Source organism: Lithobates pipiens, unplaced genomic scaffold, assembly GCF_037356315.1.
Source record: "Lithobates pipiens isolate NorthernLeopardFrog02 unplaced genomic scaffold, aLitPip1_a1.2 Scaffold_18, whole genome shotgun sequence".
Taxonomy (NCBI): domain Eukaryota; kingdom Metazoa; phylum Chordata; class Amphibia; order Anura; family Ranidae; genus Lithobates; species Lithobates pipiens.
Genome location: NW_027507758.1, coordinates 51,289,927 through 51,295,926, shown reverse-complemented (window position 1 = coordinate 51,295,926; position 6,000 = coordinate 51,289,927).

The following is a 6,000-nucleotide window of genomic DNA, read 5'->3' as shown; positions in this document are numbered from 1 at the left end:
TCTCCTCTATGGGGAAAGCGGACGGAAATGGACCGCCTGCCTGTTTCCATCCAATGCCATATGATCCAATGTGCCGGACAGATAGAAAATAGGACCACCATCCATCTGTTTTTGGCAGACAGATCAGATGGTGGGGGGTGTCAGCAGGGCTGGACTGGGACAAAAATTTGGCCCTGGACTTCATCCAGACCGGCCCACTCCAATTTTACAAACGCGCACAAAAACAGTATGCTGCGCACTTGCACGAGAGTGACGTCATCACGGCCCGGCTAGACACATAGCAGGAGTATGCAAACTCAGAAGCCGACAGCACACTGCTGGTGATCTTTTATTTTCCAGCCCCCCCCCCCTGGTGTCCCCCTGTCACCTGCCCGAAGTCTGGCTCTGCATTATATATTTTAAAATAAACAACTAATGCGCACACCTATTTTTGATCAACCGCAGTAATGAGAAGCTGCCAACATCAAACAGGTTTAAGCCCCTTTCACACGGGACGGATCAGTAATGATCCGCCCCGTGATGATCTGCTCGCTCAGCGGGGATCGCTCCGTTGTCCCCGCTGAGCCGGCTGCGGACAGGGCGGTCTCCGCACACTGTGCGGGGACCGCCCTGTCAGCTCTCCGCTCTCCTCTATGGGGATCGGATGAGCACGGACCGTCTGTCCGTGTTCATCCGATCCGCTCTGCAGACGGATAGAAAAATAGGATTTTCCTCCGTCTGCAGAATCGGACTGTTGCGGAGGCGGATGAAATCGGGTGTCTGCGGATGTTCATCCGCAGACACCCGCTATCCCATAGGGATGAATGTATGCCCGTATTTCATCTGCAAACGGATGGATGAAATACGGACATATCATCTGCATGTGTGAAAGGGGCCTAACACAAACCCACAGATAAATTGAATATATAGCAAAGGATGTGATGCTAACCAAAATAACATAAAAAAAATCCATTTGGTGCAAATAATGATTCAAATAATACAAAAAATCCAACATAGCTAAAAGTACATCAAACGTGTCAATTAATATTGAAATGTGCATAAAAAAAAATTTCAGCAAAAAATTTGTATATAAACGATGCTTATAATTAAAACCATTTTATCCAAACTATGTCCTTGGTATTAAAGTGCAAAAAGAGTACAAAAAAAAGGGGGGTTTTTAATTATAAGCATTTTTATATATGATTTTTTTGCTGAAAATATTTTTATGCACATTTTAATATTAATTGACAGTTTTGGTGAACTTTTAGCTATGTTGGATTTTGCATATTATTTTAACCATTATTTTCACCAAATGGATGTTTTATGTTATTTTATTTAGCACCACATCCTTTGCTATATATATATATATATATACACACAGCTATATATATATATATATATATATAAAATATATACACACATGCACAGCATATATATATATATCCAGCCATGTGCTATATACAGTATTCAATGGGCCGGCCGGTTACCTGGTTGGGTTCCTGCAGCACCGCCATCCTCCAGGCTCCCTCGTCTGCTCCAGGGACTTCTCTGCCTGTCGGCTGCTCTCATGGCGGCCCCCGGCTCATTTAAACTCACAGCGTCCGTTACCGCGGGGGCCGCCGGAGATAGCCGAGTTTTGTTCGCTGTCGGAGAGGAGCAGGGCGGGGGAAGCCGAGCGGTGGCGGAGGTGGCCGAAGATGTGTTATGAGAGCGCCGAGTGGGGGCGGAAAGAGCCGAAGTGCGCCGCGCTGTGCTCAGAAGTACAGCGGTGCTCAAATGAATGGCTGTGCGAGTAGCGCAGCCATTCATTTGGCTAGGCTGTCACTGAAACCGGCCCACTGAGCCATCGGCCCACCGGGAATCTCCCGGTAGTCCCGATGGCCAGTACATGCCTGGGTGTCAGCTGGCATGTGTCCACTGACATCCACCGCTCCATAGCCGCTTGCCAACCAGTGTGCGACAATATAGGTTGGCACAATGGCACGGCTGCACAAATGGACATACAGGTACGTCCCCTTTAACAAGTGGCATTGTGGGCACGTGCGTGCCTGCCACGTGCTCCGTGCCCACGAACTCAATGTCCTCCAGTGTCCCACGATCGTGTCACGGAGTAGCAGAACACGGAGGTGTCTATGTAAACAAAGCATTTCCCCGTTCTGCCTAGTGACATGACAGAGATCTACTGCTCCCTGTGATTGGGAGCAGCGATCACTGTCATGTCAGTGGCAGCCTATCCCGCCCTCAGTTAGAATCACTCCCTAGGACACACGTAACCCCTTGATCGCCCCCTAGTGGTTAACCCCTTCCCTGCCAGTGTAATTTATACAGTAATCAGTGCATTTTTATAGCTCTGATCGCTGTATAAATGACAATGGTCCCAAAAGTGTGTCCTATGTTTCCGCCATAATGTCGCAGTCATAATAAAAATCATGCCATTACTAATAAAAAAAAATTCTAATAAAAATGCCATAAATCTATCCCCTATTTTGTAGACGCTATAACTTTTGCGCAAACCAATCAATATATGCTTATTGCGATTTTTTGTAACCCCAAAAATGTAGAAGAATACATATCGCCCTAAACTGAGAAAGAAATTCGTTTTTTTATATATTTTTTTGAGGGTATTTATTATAATAGCAAGAAGTAAAAAATATTGCTTTTCTCTCAAAATTGTCTCTCTTTTTTTGTTTATAGCGCAAAAATAAAAACCGCAGAGGTGATCAAATACCACCAAAAGAAAGCTCTATTTGTGGGGGAAAAAAGACGCCAATTTTGTTTTGGAGTCACATTGCACGACCGCGCAATTGTTTGTTAAAACGACGCAGTTCTGTATCGCAAAAAGTGCTCTGGTCAGGAAGGGGGTAAATTATTTTCCGGGGGTGAAGTGGATAGAGGATAATGCCGTGTCCAATCAGGTCCGCCTGAAAAACTGGACCAGATCGGACAGCCCATGGGAAAGGGCCCTAACTATTTTTCGGCACTCATTCAAGTAGGAGTATACAACTGTGTTCTGACATACAGATGCCTACTAAAGGGAGAACATACTAACCTATACATCTAATACAATCATGAAACTATGGGACAGCTAGTATATAAAAGAAGGTAAGCAGCATCAAAAGTCACTTTAAGCTAAACTTCAATAAAAACTAAATCTGAACGAGGACCACTGAGCACAACTTTTTGGTTTGACTTTAAGCATCACTCAGGGTCAGTAGTAGCTACTTTATCCACATAACGTAGTGTACAGGTGGCAGACACCTGGTGGAACAGAATGTACAGAATCTGTTTCCTTCCTCGCAGAACACAAGTAACGTAAGCTCGCGGTGATCATGTCAGCCGGCACATTCACAGCATACATCTATGCTCACACTGAGAGTCTGACAGATGTATGGCAATTAAAACCTATTCCTGGCTGCATGCAGTGTGAACTGCATCTAATTTGAGACCCCATTAAGACACACAATACACAGCTAGACTGTACTCTGCTGGGAGCCGTGAAAGGTATTTGCTGGAACCAAAAACAGAGCTGAATTCCAAATCCAAGTCTATTCTATTTACGTAAATACGTTTCTACCATTCTACTAAATGGGGAGTGAAATGTTTTGCATCTGCTGCCCGACATCCTGTTTTTCACAGTCAGCTTTGAAAGAAACAAACTGTGTTGAAACGTATTTAGAGTGCTCTTGTGCTCTCCCTTAAAGCGATCTTGTCACTACATTAAACATGCCAAATCAATCTAGATCTATAAAAGAAGAAGAGAACATAAACTTACCTCCCCTGCAGCCATGATCACTCAACACAGTTCAGATCCTGGGAAAAAGTCCACCATAGTTCAATGGAAAACCAGAACTTTTTCCATAGGTCCCTGCAAATCTCACCCGTTCATCCTGCTGGCCTCCACCCATTATGGGATATAGCAGGGGCATGAAGATCAGCAGCAGGAACCATGGAGAGACACGGGGCACCCAGGAGATTGACATGACCAGGTACTGTACACCGCTTTCTGAGGATACTTAATATTGAGCAACCACAGTCTTGTTTTTTTTTTTTTTTTTTAATAGATAATAGATCACAGTTGCTTGGAATTGGGGTACACCACTATTTGAATATCATTTTACAATCCTCAATAAGAAATCCCATGGGATGTACTGATACTTCTCTAAGAAACAAAAAAAACACTAATGTCAAACCGATTCAAACTCATAACAATGCTACTAAACGCCACAAAAACTATTGCCCGGGCATGAAAGTCTCCCTGTGTGAATCTCCATCAAGTTAAATACAAAACAAAACAAAATCACAGCTAAGGCCCCTTTCACATTTGCGGACCATTCAGATCCACCTGTCAGTTTTTTCAGGCGGATCTGAGTGGTCGCTCCATTGTCTCTATGGAGTGTCGGATGTTAGCGGATGACATGTCCGCTCACATCCCGATCTGCCCTGATCTGAAAAATCCAGATGGATCGATTTTCTATTTTCCGTCTGGCGGATTGGATGAAAACGGACAGGCCGTAATCATCCAATCCCCCCATAGGGGAGAGCGAACTGTCTGACAGGTCCATCCCTGCACAGTGCAGAGACAGACTTGTCATCTGCTGGCTCAGCGGGGATCAACAGAGCGATCTCTCCGCTGAACAAGTGGAGGAGTTAAAACAGACAGAAGAAAAACAGCGCCAACCTAAGTGTAGTATTTTTAGATCACAGGTATTTATTTGTAAAGTAATACACTCACTCTCTACCAGAATGTTTCAGGCACATCACGTTTTATGTGTGAGGAAAGGTTTCTGGGGGACATCGCAGGGCTCCCGAGGAGAAGCGGTTTCTCTTTCAGCTGTTTCTTTCGTCCGGTGGCGCCGGTGGTTCCCAGCGTCTCACGGCCCGGTGTAGCAGGAAGCACTTAGGTTGGCGCTGTTTTTCTTCTGTTTGTATATCTTCTAAAGGTGCCTTCTACCCTTGAACATGCTGCCTACCTGCTTGTGCTAAGAAATCCTCCCTTTTCCATGGCTATCCTTACAACTATTAACTATTGACTATAACCTATGATCCTGTCAGCTACCTATTGACTATCATCTGCCATATTTACTGCCATATTCACTAAGGACTGCAAAACTCTGCGGAGCAGCAGACTTGAAACCCTAAATCTGTTATACACATAAACTATAGCAGATACCCCAATTTCCCCATCCCATTTCTCTCCCCTCCATTTTTTCCGTGTTTTTTCCCCAAAACCCCCCCCCTTTCCTCCCCCCCTCCCCCCATCCTGGACATATATAACCCAGCAGCGCAACGCACAAAAAAACATTTTGGTTAAAACAGACAGCCCTGTGTGAAAGGGGCCTTAGTTAAAGTGATTGTAAAGGATTGTTTTTTTTTTTTAAATGACAAACATGTCATACTTACCTCTACCGTGCAGCTTGTTTTGCAAAGACTATCCCCAAACCTCGTCTTCTAGCTCTCCTTGGCAGCTCCTCCTTATATCAGATAACCCCCTAGGAGAAGCACTTTCCCGAGGGGGTTACCTTGTGGGCATGTTCCCAAGTCCAGCATTTTGGTCCATAGACATGAATACCGGACTTGGCCCCACCCCCACATCATTGGATTCGATTGACAGAAGCGGGAGCCAATGGCTGCACTGCTATGAACCTATCCAATAAAGAGCCAGGACCATGTGGAAAGAGGGACATCGCATCCCTGACGAACAGATGAAGGGGCTCAAGTAAGTAAAATTGGGGGGGGGGGGGGGGGCAGGGAGCCGGTGACTGACAGACGTTTTTTCACCTTAATGCATAGGATGCATTAGGTGAAAAAGCACGAGGGTTTACAACCCCTTTAATGGATTCTTTGCCAAAATTTTAAAAAGTTTGGACCCTGTGGACTTAACATGGTCTAGCGCCTAAATTTCAACCACCACCTTCTTCAGCTTTAATGGTATTTAAATAGGTCTTGGGTTGCATTGCTCATCTGTGGATTCTCCTGCTTCCTCCTGACTTTCCCATTATCCACTTCCCCTTCGCTTCTCTT